At 38.3% G+C, this 11,898-nt stretch overlaps 1 non-coding gene across 1 annotated transcript; it reads right to left on the minus strand.

The window, feature by feature from the left end:
• Positions 1-8,539: 8,539 nt before the first annotated feature.
• LOC121211549 (small nucleolar RNA R71) lies at positions 8,540-8,646 on the minus strand. The gene has a single exon (XR_005906773.1). It is a non-coding gene; the product is annotated as a small nucleolar RNA R71 (small nucleolar RNA).
• Positions 8,647-11,898: the final 3,252 nt, after the last annotated feature.

Here is an 11,898-nt window from a genome sequence, read left to right on the forward strand (position 1 = left end):
CATTGGAACCCATTTGGAAATAACCTGATTCCTTTAAAGAACTCTGAAAATAACTCTTAACACAGGGGCATACACCTGTGTGGGAGGGGCAACACCCCCGTGTGATTTTTCAACATGGTCGTGCTATTGGCCCGTGTCCTATACCTGTGTGGAATTAATTCTAAATGCACACCTATAAGGATTTTCACACGACCTGGAACACACCCGTGTCTGTGTGCAAAAACTTGGACATTCTGTTTCTAACGTCAGCAATCTTTAAGGGCCACACGGCAAAGGCACACGTCTGTGTGCTAGGCCGTACCCTTCACACAACTGAGACACACGGCCATGTCTCTGCCCGTGTGTTTACTACTGCGCATGCTGACTTACAATTCTTACGTGCAGGGGACACACGGCCATATCACACGCCATGTGGTGAATCGTGTGTCAGACACGGCCTAGACACATGCCTGTATACCTACCCGTGTGGAAAAAATAAGGCTATTTACCAAGCTTTTTTGTCACCCTTACTTATGTAACCTGGACAAAAATCACTCTACACTAACATTAGGGCACATCACATAGCCAAAATAACCACAAAGGACAACATTTCATTTATGCAATTTAATCATCCATGAAAATATCATCTTCTATTTATAAATCAAAATACGTATTGACCATCATCCAAGGCCTTATACAAAATGAGCATCATATTCATCATATGAGCCAACACATTATGGCTAACTAACAAAAGACTACACAAAGGCTCGAGTCCTTATACATGCCAGAAAACAAAACAATGAAACTAGCTATACCAAGGTCATAAGTGATAGTAAGATCGAACTTTTGATGTCACTGGATCCCCGATACTAGCTTGGCAGCACTATAAGGAAAGAAAAGAAAGGAGGGTAAGCGTGGGAGCTTAGTAAGTACATATATGCAAATAAAGTGTAATTATAAGAAAATCATATTCATCCAACGATAGCTTGTCATGCTTAAAAGATATAAATACTTAATGTCTCTATCTTATGCTTCCTTTCATTCATGTATACTTTGTACACCTAGTTCTTTACTCAGGTCCTAACCATGAGTTTGGTATACATACCTCATCAAAGTATTTACCAACAAAATCTTTGGGTTTCCCGTTGAACTCTTGAAATACATATGGATACACGAGGAATTTACGTCTAAATGCCATATAAGAAATCAGGGCTACCTTGTACTATGAAACACTCACATTTGAGCTACTCACGGGCCTTTTTATCAAGTCAGGACCCGGACCCCATAGCTATCACGTAACGTATGCTCATTGAGCCACTTACGGGTCTGTACACAAAGTCAGTACTCGGGCCCATGTTCTATAGCATTTACCTCATGAACTTAGACTCAACTCATGAGTTCAGACCATATAATTTTCATAACAAGCCCCTTTGTATCCTATGCTATGTCTAAGGTTCAACGGGGCTTCATATCTAATCAAATAGCATCGCATTTGCTCACATTGTAATTTACTCGCATAATATGTCGTTTAAACATTCATGGCAATAATTAGAATTTAGATGCATAACAACAATAAGCTAATTACACATGGATATTATTAAAATATACCAAAGTAAGCTTCAATACCACATTATTTACATATGTACTTACTTCGATACAAATTGATGAAGACGAGCTTAATCCTCGTAAGCTTTGTTCTTACCCCGATCAAGACCCGAATCACGTTTCTCTTGATCTAAATTAATAAAATTCATTTATTTCATTAGCATACCAATTTAGACGCCCGAAAGTTCATAATTGGGAAAAATGACTATTTTTCCCCTAGACTTTCACAAAATGACCATTTTACCCCTATGTTTGAAAATTGATTTTTATTGAATTTCTTCATATTTTAAGCCTAGATGATTACTTTTTATACTAGAAGCAATCCAAAATTTCTCACATTTATTAACAAATTTCCAACTTATGCAAAATAGTCCCTATTAAGGTTTTCATGAAAAATCCCTTCATAGAAGTTGTTTATTATACATCTAATACTCATAAAATTTCAAAAAACTACACATATGATTTCATGGCAAAACCCTAATCTCTCAACCGTTTTGCAAAATAATCCCTTTCCTAGAAAGCTTATGTTACAAGGAGTCAAAAAATACAAAAATCATCAAGAATAACCTTATAAATGACTTACTTGTAAGAGATGTTAATGGCTGATATTTTGAGCTCTTAAAACCCTTCTTTTGAACATGAAAATCGATTGAAGAAGAAGAGCTAAAAAGATGAAGCCTTTTTATGTTTTATTTTATTTAAAACTAGTCAAAATTGGTGACCAAAACACCACCAAATTTTGACTTTCCCATCAATTTGTCCCCCTTATGGCCGGCCACCCTATTCTCTACGGGTCTAATTACTCTTTAAGGGTCCCAATTTAGGTTCTTTAGCTAATTGACACTCTTATCTAACAAAATAAGACTTTTGCACTTTATGCGATTTAGTCTTTTTTCACAATTAGGCAAGCAATCACTAAAATTAATTCACCAAAATTTTCATGTACTTACCTAATCATGCTACAATACGTAAAATGATATTTAAAATAATTTCCTCGACCTCGGTTTAGTGGTTCTGAAATCACAATTATGGCTAGCCCCAAAATCAGACCGTTATAGTTCCCCCCCTTTAAGGATTTTCGTCCTCGAAAATCTTACCGATAAAAAGGTTTGGGTATTGGCTTTTCATGATCTCTTCAGGTTCCCATGTGGTCTCTTCAACCCCATGTCACTGCCATAATACTTTCATAAGGGGAACACTCTTATTTCTCAGTTGCTTAACCTCTCAGGCTAGGATCTTAACAGGTTCCTCACCATAGGACATATCCGGATGAATCTCAACCTCTGTTGGGGCAATCACATGCGAAGGTTCTGATCTATATCGACGTAGCATGGACACATGAAACACGTCGTGAATCTTTTCCAATTCTGGTGGTAAGGCCAATCGATAGGCAACTGACCCTACTCTCTCAGTAACTTCATAGGGTCTTATGAAACGAGGACTGAAATTGCCTCTTTGACCAAATCTGTGAACATTTCTCTATGGGGATGCTTTCAAAAGCACTCGATCGCCAACTTTAAATTTGATCTCTTTCCATTTCAAATCTGTATAGGATTTCTACCTATTCGAGGCAGCCTTCAAATAGTTGCGAATCACTTTAACTTTTGCTTCAGTCTCCTTGACTAGAACGACCCCATGAATCTGACTCTTTCTGAGTTTAGTCCAATATAAGGGTGTTCGACACTTTCATCTATATAAAGCCTCATAAGGCGCCATCTTCAAACTAGACTGATAGCTATCATTTTAGGCAAATTCAACCAATGATAAGTACCTTTCCTAACTACCTTGAAATTGAAAAACACAATGTCACAACATGTCTTCTAAAATCTGAATCACTCTTTCTGACTGATCGTCGATTTGCAGGTGAAATGTCATGCTGAAACTCAACTTTGTTTTCAATGGCTCTTGTAACTTTTTCCAAAACCTCAAGGTAAATCTTGGGTCCCTATCCAAAATAATTGACAAGGGCACCCCGTGTAGTCTCACAATTTTAGAAACGTACAAGTCAGCCAATCTCTCAAGGGAGTAGTCGGTACGCACTGGTATAAAATGTGTTGACTTTGTTAGCCTATCCATAATAACCCAAACAACATCCTTTTTCTTCGGGTTTACCGGCAGACTCATCACGAAATCCATAGTAATCCAATCCCACTTCCACTCAAGGACCATGAGAGGCTGAAGTAGACCCAAAGGTACTTGGTGTTCAGCCTTCACTTGCTGACATATAAGACACTTGGAAACGAACTCTGAATTGTCTCTTTTCATTCCTGGCCAGCAATACATTTTCTTCAAATTATTATACATTTTCGTACTCCCAGGGTGTACTGATAAACAGCCACTATGTGCCTCATCTAATATCTTCTGAATCAATTCGGTGTCCTTAGGAACACAAATCCTATCCCGGAATCTCAAGCAACTGTCGAAACCGATCTGAAAATCCAATTTAACATCGGATTTGCATAGGGTTTTCTTGGATGGTAATTTGCTATCACTCTTCTGAGCCTCAAAAATTTCTTAAAGAAACGTCAGTCTAGCTTTTAGCTCTGCTAGAATCGAACCATCCTCTGACAAGGTCAATCGGGCATTCATTGCTCTCAAAGCAAACAATGATTTTCTACTTAATGCATCAGTGACCAGGTTCGCTTTTTGCGGATGGTAATCTATAATCAACTCATAATCTTTTAATAGTTCCAACCATCTACGTTGCCTCATATTTAAATCATTTTGGTCCATCAAGTACTTAAGATTTTTATGATCGAAGTATACATGGCATATCTCTCCGAACAAATATGCTGCCAGATCTTCAGAGCAAATACTATGGCAGCCAACTCTAGGTCGTGTGTCAGATAGTTCTTCTCGTGAGGTTTCAAGTGTCTCGAGGCATAAGCCACAACTTTTCCCTCTTGCATAAGTACACATCCCAACCCATTCAAAGAAGCATCGCTATAAATCACAAACTCTTTTCCTGATTCGGGTTGTACTAGTATGGGAGCCTCAGTCAACAGCATCTTCAACTTCTCGAAACTATGCTGACACTTATCCGACCATTCAAACTTAACTCCTTTTTGAAGCAACCTTGTCATGGGAGTCGCAATCATAAAGAAGTCCTTTACAAATCGCCTGTAATAACTGGCCAACCCTAAAAAGTTGCTAACTTCAGTCACATTCTTTGGTGGTTTCCATTCAAAAATAGCAAAAACTTTGCTGGGATCAACCGTAATACCATTACTCTAAACAATATGGCCCAAAAGGCCGACTTCTCTATGCCAAAACTCACTTTTACTAAATTTTGCATACAACTGATTGTCCCTCAAAGTCTGCAAAACGGTTGTCAAGTGTTCTGTATGTTCTACACTGTCTTTAGAGTATATCAAGATGTCATCAATACAACTACAAACTTATCTAAATATGGCCAAAATACTATATTCATTAAATTCATAAACATGGCAGGAGAATTTGTTAAGCTGAAAGGCATGACGAGAAACTCATAGTGCCCATACCACGTCCTAAAAGCGGGTTTAGGCAAATCTGCTTCTTTAACTTGTACTTGATAGTAGCCAGAACTCAAGTCTATCTTAGAAAACCATGCTGCTCCCTTCAGTTGGTCAGACAAGTCGACAATTTGCTGTAATGGGTATTTGTTCTTGATCGTCCTCTTATTTAACTATCGGTAATCTATGCACAACCTTATAGATCCATCTTTCTTTTTCACAAATAACACCGGAGCACCCCACGGTGAAAAGCTTGGTCTTACGAAACCCTTGTCGGTCAATTCTTACAGCTGTGAATTTAGTTCTTTCAGCTCAGTCGGGGCCATCTGATACGGGGTAATTGAAATAGGCGTGGTCCCTGGCATTAGCTCTATACCAAAATCAACCTCCTCATTAGGGGGTAACCCAGGCAATTCTTCCGGGAATACATCCACATATTCACTTACAACCGGTACTGACCCAACCTTCAACTCTGATTCCTTAGTATTCATTACAAAAGCCAAATAAGCTTCACATCCTTTCCTCAAACACTTCTAGGCAGACATGAAGGATATCACCATAGGCAAGTTCCCTGGCTCACCTGATTCAACCCAAAGGGTTTCACCATTTTTACATTTTAATTTAATAGCCATTTGTCTACAATTTACTATAGAATCATGGAATGTCAACCAGTCCACACCCAATATGACATCAAACTCATTGAATGGTAACAACATCAAATCGACCAAAAAATAATGACCTTTAGCTACTAAAGGACATTTCTTACATACTTTATCGACTATCTGAAGTTTGCCTAATGGGTTTGACACTTTAATCATAAATTTCTTAGACTCAACAGGCATATTCGTGCTAGACACCAACTTCATACACACATACGAATGAGTAGAACCAGGGTTAATCAAAGTAATAACAATATTATCATGGAGAGAGAATGTACCGATGATCACATCAGGAGAGGATGCATCTTCACGTGCACGTATGGCATAGGTTCTAGTCGGAGCTCTAGCTTCAGACCTTACGGTAGTGTCTCTCGTCACATTCTTGCTACCAGCCTCAACTCCAACATTCATCTAAGGTCTTCCTTTAAAATTGGTGCCACTTGGCCTTGTACTCTAAAATTTCTCTTTGTCAGTCATTTTGGGCGCAATCTTTAATAAAGTGGTCTTGAGAACCACATCGGAAATAGGATCCATCGTTCATTCTACACTTGCCACAATGATTTCGACCATAATGCTGGCATTCTGGTTTGGAAGATTTGACATTGCCCAGGCTAGCCACTGATGTAGCCCGAGAATTAAAATTTGAATCTTGTTTCCTATGATCTCGGTACGAATTTCCAAGTGATGCATGAGAATGAGAGTAGACGTCTTTGGATTTCTTAACTGTGATGGAAATGACTTGCTCGCATGTCTCTTCCTTACATCTCTAGTTTCCGCTTCGGTTTTCTTCTTTTCCTTGATTAATACCTCAGTGATAAGTCGTAATTTATACATATTTTTATCCTATGCTTAGCACATTTTTTGGATGAATTATCATTAGATTTGTGGAATTTGATGCTCCTAATCCCTTAATTTCATGTTTTATACTTCGGTGAGCATATGAGAGTAAAAAGGGCAAGAAACGGGACAAAAACGGAGAAAATAGGTCAACATGGGAAATCAATGACCACACGCCCATGTTATTTAGCAGACTCTAACACGGCCTAAGCCACCCCACACGGGCGTGTCCTTGTCGAGCCCAAGTTTAGTTCTATTCGAAAAAGGCCATTTTTGAGGGTTTGGAAGCATTCTAAAGCTTATATAAACATCCTAGAAGGGCACCTAGGGGACACACGGGGTAGGAGGCAAGGAATTACTCGAAGAAAGCCTATTGATCTATCTCAGGAGCCGGATTCTCCTTCAAGACTGAAGATCTCCCTTCAATTTCCTTTAGGGATTTTTGGGTTTTCTTTATGTTTTGTTATCATTATTCTTCGGAGATGTGTTTTTTACACATATGAACTAAATCCCCTAAATACCTAAGGGGGATGAAACCTAAGACCGATCTTGTTATTATTTTCTAAATTATATGATAAATACTTGATTTGTTCTTAATTATGTGTTCCAGGATATTGATTCAAGTATTGATGTGCTTATTCAGAGGAGAAAAAGTCTCTGTCTAAGAGTAGATCTAGCATAATTAAGCGGAGTTGATTGCACCCCTAAACATAGGGCGACATAAATCTGCCAGATTGGGGTCAAACCTAATAAGGGAATCCATAGATCGAGTTAATGCAACACTAGGGGTTTTAATTAGAAAGAGATTTCAATTAATCAACCTAGGGTTAGATGTTGTTAGTCTCGAGAGAGATAATAATATAAATTAGGGATTTCTACGAATCGAGTCAAGTGAATAAATCATTTAATTCAGATTCAAATAACAAGTGAAGTCTAGGTGGATTCTTCCTTGGGTATTGTCTAAATCAATTAGTTTTTCCAAAAAGAATTTCCCCAATTTACTTCCTATGCATTCTTAGTTTAGTTAATTAATTTAGATAAAACAAATCCTCTTATTTTTAGGCTAGATAATAAAAAAGAAGGTTAATACTAGTACTTTTAGTTCCTGTGGGTTCGACATTCCGGTCTTGCTATAAGCTATACTACTTTTTGATAGGTGCACTTTCCTTTTTCGTGATAATAGTTAGTTTTCAATTATGATCAATCATAAATATAAAACTTATCACGCACATCAAGTTTTTGGTGTCGTTGTCGGGGAACTGAGATATTAGGAACGCTTAATTTTTATTACTTTAGCCATTTATTTTATTACAATTTAATTTTTATTTTAATTTTTTTATATCACTAAATTTTCTTTTATTTACTTCTGGAAGGTTTTTATAGTTTATGACTAGAAGAAACCCGTCAGGACCTCTACTTTTTGATAGTGAGATCGAAAGCACAGCTCATAGAAACCAAAGAGAGATAAGGTAAAGTCTACAATATATAGAGGAAGGGAAAGAGGATGATATTCAAACCACAACCGAGGAGATGGCTGATAATCATAATAATCTGCTACCTCCTGTGGCTGTTGCGAACCCAGTAAATCAGGATCCTGCTCTTCGTACTATGTATGATTATGCTAAACCTAGTTTAATAGGAGTTGAATCGAGTATAGTTAGACGTGCTATTGCTGCAAATGATTTTGAACTGAAACCTAACACGATTCAAATGATACAACAATTTTTTCAGTTTGATGGTTTGCAGGACGAGGATCCAAACACTCAGTTGGCAAATTTTCTGGAATTCTACGACACCTTTAAGATCAATAGCGTTTTCGACGATGCCATACGCCTTCAGTTGTTTCTATTCTCATTGAGAAACAGAGATAAACAATGGTTGAACTCGTTACCACGAAGGTCAATCACAACTTAGGAACAAATGACCGAAAATTTTTTGCTAAAATATTTTTCGCAGGCTAAAACAGCTAAACTAAGGAAAGATATCTCTTCTTTTGTGCAGATGGATCTAGAAACCCTGTATGATGCATGGGAGAGATACAAGGACCTATTAAGAAGGTGGCCTCACCATGGGTTACCTGTATGGCTGCAGGTTCAGACTTTTTACAATGGTGTGAACCCTTCAACAAGACAACTCATCGCCGTAGCCACCGGTGGAACTTTAAACAACTAAACACCTGAAAAGGCTTATGAATTTATTGAATAGATGTCACTAAATAACTATCAATGGCAAGTCATGAGAACAAAGCCAACAAAAGCAGCCGGTGTTTTCAACCTCAACGTAGGTACTATGCTATCTAACCAGGAAGAACCATTAAATAAAAAGATTAATGCTTTGTATGGTTCTACTTAGGTACATCTAATGATGAGGTGCAATCCAAATGGAGGAGGAGTACACACAGAATATCAATCCTTCAACCTTAGCACTGAGGAGGAACAAGTTTAATATATGGGTAATAATAATTCTAGATCTCAAAAATAACCCATACAGTAACACTTATAATGCAGGTTGGAGGAACCATTCCAACTTCTCGTGGGGTGGCGAAGGAAATCAAAGGCAACAACATCCCCTAGGTTTTCAACAACCACCTTACCAGCAAGAAAAGAAGCCGAACCTTGAGGAGATGCTAACAAAATTCATCTCAGTGTTAGAAACTCGTTTTCAAAATACTGAAATCGCACTTAAGAATCAACAAGCATTGATCCAAGGGCTCGAAACTCAGATAGGCCAGCTTGCTAAATTGATTTCTGAATGACCACAAGGTAGCTTGCCGAGTAACACTAAATCTAACCCAAGGGAACAACTTAATTGGATTACTGTTCGAAATAAATAAGGGTTAATTGAACCTGAACCAAAACCGAGGCAAGGAATTGTGGTGAGTAAAGGTAAGAATGAGGTGGACCACAGTGAGCGAAAACTGGTAAGTAAAGAGTACAAACCTCATGTGCCATACCCCAGAGCGTCAAGGAAAGACCACACGAACGAACAATTTGGTAAATTTCTTAAATTACTAAAGAGATTACATATTAACTTACCGTTTATTGAAGCTCTTTCACAGATTCTGAATGCAGTTAAATTTTTAAGGGAGCTTTTAGCAAATAAACGGAAGTTGGATGAGGCATCACATGTGGAGTTAAGCGCAGTTTGCTTAGCCATTCTACAGAATAAGCTACCCAACAAATTGAAAGATCCAAGGAGCTTTACGATTCCTTGTTTATTTGGTAGCTTAGATGTTAATAATGCATTGGCTGATTTAGGGGAGAGCATTAATGTTATACCTTATAAAATGTTTAAATAGCTAGGACTTGGGAAACCCAAACAAACTAGGATGAGCATTCAATTGGCTGATAAAACCATTAGATTTTCAAGGGGTATCATTGAAGATGTTCTGTTAAAATTGATAAATTTATATACCCAGTAGACTTTGTTGTTCTAGACATAAAAAAGGATAGTGACGTACCTTTGATTTTAGGACGACCCTTTTTAGCAACTGCTAGAACTATTATTGATGTTGGTACAGGTGAACTCACACTTCATCTGCATGATGAAACAATCACTCTTCAAGCTCGTAATTCGAGTAACACATCGAATATTGAGGGTGGTTGTATAAATCATACTACTAATACTGATCATGTGGTGCAACCTTCTTTGCAGGAAACACGTTCGAAGAGCATACATGAGCCATGTTCAAGTAACAAAAAAGGACCCATCTATGAAGAGCAAAGGCTATAGATCAAGGAATTAGATGAATGGCAGATACAAGTTAAGGAAAAATAAAAATAAATACAAGATACACCAAATCAGTGCCATGACGAACCTAAGGTTAAGACGAATCAATTTAAGATAGGGGACGAGGTGATATTGGATGAAGCAGACCCTCGAGTTAAAGCACACAAGGCTAATGCAAATGAAGTAACACCCTTTACGGTACTGAATATTTTCCTGTACGGTATAGTCGAGGTAACTCATTCCAAATTCGAAAATTTTAAGGTAAATAATACTCAACTCAAAGCTTATTTTGATAAAATTAATAGTAGACGTAAGGAGTTTCAACTCCTCAATCCACCGTAATCACACGAAATTGAGGTAAGTTGAGCTTAGACTATAAATAAGCGCTTCTCGAGAGGCAACCCGAGCACTAACAGTGTGATTTCTTTAAATTTTAGTTTTTAACATCTAAATCATTAACTGAGCCCTTGAACACAGGTTTTCCAAACGCACACGGCCAGGTACACGGGCGTGCCTTAGGCCGTGCTCATACCACGGGCGGCAACACGGTCATGAGATACGGCTGTGTAAAAACAGAGAAAAATTTTTCCCAAAACACGGGATTCGATACATTTCCATGACCGTGCGACATGGCCGTGGGCAATCCTACCAAAACAACATAGGCGTACAACAAGCCCGTGGCTATAAGCCGTGGTAGAAATTGAGAAATTAACACGGGCATGTGACACGCCTGTGCCCACCACCCGTAGTCGAAACTGACAAAATAACACGGGCATGTACATTAGTACACGGGCATGGGAGAAGCGAATGAAGCAGAACACAGCCGTGTGTACCAACACACCCAAAGCACACGGGTGTGGGTCGAATTCCAGATACGCCCAAATTTGAAAACCACGAAACACACGGGCTAAAATAAGGGCACACGCGCGTGCCCCACAGCCATGTACCCCAATATCTATATATACCCACACTATTCGTCATCCCTTCCCCAATACCCTAACCCTAGCCGCCGCTCCCACCGCTGCCGTCGCAACTTAAGCCGACCATTACCCCAAAATCCACCATTTCTCCTCCCTTTTCCACCATACACATCAAAATCTTCCCTCTTGTCCTCCCTTCCATACACATTCCTTTCTCTTTCTCTCTTTCTTCACTCATCTCACGCCCCAGTGTCGCACCAGCACCATTGCACCGTCGCTCTTTCGGCCACCGGTCCTCCACTAATGATTTTCCCTTCTCTTTTACGTTCTTTTGATGCTTACCATCATGATTTTACCCTATTACTTACATTTTGCTATTAATTGTTTATCGTATAATCCTCATTCTTAGGATCTATATAATCTATTTTGTGTTGAATTTAGTCATGCTATTATTATGCCATTTGCAATAAAATTTTTGACATCAAGTTTGATTGCTTTTGGTTGAGTCTTGTTAATGTCATTAGTTTTTGGTTGAACTTGTTAGTTTCTATTCATGGTTACTTTCTTTTTAAATTTTTTAGAATATGTTATTTACTCCATTCATTAAGATATAATATCCGTTCTTCTTGCAGATAAACTATGTCAAATCCCTGTGGTAAGAAAATCACCGTCCCCGCT

This window comes from Gossypium hirsutum, chromosome A12, assembly GCF_007990345.1.
Source record: "Gossypium hirsutum isolate 1008001.06 chromosome A12, Gossypium_hirsutum_v2.1, whole genome shotgun sequence".
Classification (NCBI taxonomy): domain Eukaryota; kingdom Viridiplantae; phylum Streptophyta; class Magnoliopsida; order Malvales; family Malvaceae; genus Gossypium; species Gossypium hirsutum.